This window comes from Heptranchias perlo, chromosome 20 (genome assembly GCF_035084215.1).
Source record: "Heptranchias perlo isolate sHepPer1 chromosome 20, sHepPer1.hap1, whole genome shotgun sequence".
NCBI lineage: Eukaryota > Metazoa > Chordata > Chondrichthyes > Hexanchiformes > Hexanchidae > Heptranchias > Heptranchias perlo.
In genome coordinates, this window is record NC_090344.1 from 6,698,114 (window position 1) to 6,701,111 (window position 2,998).

The 2,998-nt window shown below is 45.6% G+C and overlaps 1 non-coding gene across 1 annotated transcript; it reads right to left on the minus strand.

Annotated features, from left to right (window-relative positions):
* Window positions 1-864: 864 nt before the first annotated feature.
* trnay-gua (transfer RNA tyrosine (anticodon GUA)) lies at window positions 865-958 on the minus strand. The gene is made up of 2 exons: window positions 922-958; window positions 865-900 (listed from the first exon to the last, which is right to left on the minus strand). It is a non-coding gene; the product is annotated as a tRNA-Tyr (tRNA).
* Between the last annotated feature and the right edge of the window lie 2,040 nt (window positions 959-2,998).

Sequence of the window (2,998 nt, forward strand, 5' to 3'; positions counted from 1 at the left end):
GAGGGTCCTGAATTCAAACTTCAGAGAAGGCATCAGGGATTACGAAGCTTTTTTTCCATCTCTCACCTCATCTTTCCATCTTTGGTGCAGAGCAAAATCAAGAACTTTTGCTGACTGCAGCCCATCAAAAGATGTTCTGCCCCTTGACCTCTCTGTACTCAAACACACAGTAAAGTTTAGGAAGTACATGGGCTATGGACTCGCTGACAACACTCTTCTTTCTGTATAATTGCATCAAGACAAACGGTGAGTGGAGAATATAATCAACGATCCCACTACTTCTCACAGGCCAAGTGACCGCTCTGCCAGTTGAGCTAATTCCTCGTTTGCTGTTTGTAAATCGCCCTTCACAGTTCCCGCCTCGCACTCGCCTCCAAGCTGCTCCACGACCAGCAGAGAAATCTTGCCTTGGGTTGCCGCTCCTTGAATATATTAAATACTTTGCTCCAATCGGCGGTATCGAGCATCAGCAAGTGAGGAACAGCAGAACGGGAAGCCACAGTAATCATGAATGATGCTGAGAAGAGCCCGAGCCTGCGGAAGGAAGACGAGGTCACCGGAAAGCAACAGCCGCCCGAGCTTGAGGGAGCAGCGTGAGCCCTGACTGACTGACTGATCGAAGACCTTTTTTGCCTGAAATTGAGGGCGATTTGAAGTGTTGCTGCTCAAAGGCACTCCCTGCTGGTGAGCAGAGGGAAAAGCTCGAGTGAAACAGCCGTGCTCGGGCAGACACAGAAAGCTTTCAGGTTTGAGAAAGGAAAAGTGGTGTCCTGTGACTCAGTGGCAACATTTTAATCTGGGAGGTGCCTGTAAAGTTCAGAGAATGACCTTGAGGTAATTGCTGCTTATTCCAAAAGCACTCACTCCTTCGAGCCGGAATTGAACCAGCGACCTAAGGATGACTTTACTTTGTTTAATTATCTACAGTCCTCCGCTCTACCAGCTGAGCTATCGAAGGGAAGCGATAGAAAGGATTGTCTTTGGTGATTGTTCACCGTGCGCCTGTTGACATGTTCAGACTCGTGGAGTCCGGTGCTGATCGAAGACTTCTTTTGCCTGAAAGCGAGAGCTGAGTGTTTTGAAGTATTGCTGCTCAAAAGCACTCGCTGCTGGTGAGCAGAGGCAAAACAGCCTTGTTTGGGCAGACACAGAAAGTTCTGAAGTTTGTGAAAGGAAAAGAGGCGTCCTGTGCTTTCATGGCAACATGTTAATCTGTAAGTTGTGTGTAAAATTAAGAGAGTGACCTTGAACTAATTGCTGCTTATTGCAAAAGCACACGTACTCCATCAAGCCGGAATTCAACAAATGACATAAGGATGACTTTGTCTTATTTTCCGCGACAGTCTTGTCGCTCGACCAGCTGAGGTATGGAAGGGAAGCGGCAAAAATATTTCACTTTGGTGATTGTTCACCGTGCACCTTTGACACACCCGGACTCGTGGATTCCAGTGCTCATGACTGAGGCTGACTCGGTACCTGCTCATACCGCAGCGCTGTGGGAGTGTGAGCTGCTCCGTGTTCTCCACAGCCTGGGCCAGTGACACAATGAATAATGGGACTGATTATTGATCTGGAGATTGTGGGTTCAAATTTACGGAGGGTGTAAAGTGGAAGGCCGGGACAGCAAAGCATTGGAATGGTCGAATCTAGAGGTAAACAAAGGCACGGATGAGGGTTTCAGCAGCAGAACTTCATTCTGGAAGTTTGGATTTGGTTCTGCTGATGTTAATAACCGCTGTAACTGGGCTGAAATTCAATATTCTGGATCTATGTCAAATAAATCAACTTTGTTTCAAACAGAATGGTTCAATTACTTGCTGAAATCAAGATAAGAGACTAATTGATGTCCTAACTACCGATAATTCTGCATTTTTTCCTTTCTCACTTCAGATTATTTCAGTTCTCATATCTTCAATTACTCTCATGGCCAAGTCCCAATTCCCCGGTCCTTCCTGAGTGCCTCTCCCAGCCTTGGGATCCAGGGAAGGTATCGGTAATGTACCCGGGATCACTGAACACAAAACCCAGTCTGTGAATCACTTTCAGCTACTGGACTTATCGTGTGTCCCACAGCTTCTCTCTCACCTTCGATGTGTGAATAGAGCATCAGGCCTGGAAATCTCGTCTTCAATTTAAATACACTCAGCAAATGTATTTAACAAAATACAAACAAGTAAACACATCACGGCTCAATAATCCAGCAGTAAATTCAAAGGAGTAAGTCTGTTATCAAACTCCTTGAGTGGACAGAATAAAGAAAAATCCCAACTCGAAGATCCCCTCGAATCCTTTGCAAATACCTTACAAATCTTGACAATAATCAACAAGTCTAATTTAATGTTGACCTTTATCTTGAGTGGGGTTGGAATACAGAAGTGATGCTTCAGTTGTAAAGAACCTTGGTCAGACCCCACCTGGAGAACTGGGCACCGAACCTAAGGAGAGATAAATCGGCCTTGGGAAAGATACAGTGCAGATTCACCAGAATGATACCGGGGTTAAAAGGATTAAATTATGAGGACGGGTTGCTGAAACTTGGTTTTTATTCCATTGAATTCAGAACATTGAGATGTGATCTCATCGAGGTGTTTAAAATAATAGAGGGATTCAATAAGGTAGATACAGAGAAATGATTTCTTCTGGAGGAGGAATCCAGAACAAGAGGGCATAAGAAATAGGAGCAGGAGTGGGCCATACGGCCCCTCGAGCCTGCTCTGCCAAACAGTCAGTACATGGCTGATCTTCTACCTTAACTCCACTTTCCTGCCCGATTCCTTGATTCCCTCGGTGTCCAAAAATGTCTGAGCATCCACAGCCCTCTGGGGGAGAGAATTCCAAAGTTTCACCACCCTCTGAGTGAAGAAATCTTTCCTCATCTCAGTCCTAATTGGCTGATCCCTTATCCTGAGACGATGCCCCTTAGTTCTAGAATTTCCAGCCAGGGGAAACAGCCTCTCAGCATCGACCCTGTCAAGCCCTCTAAGAATTTTAGACGTTT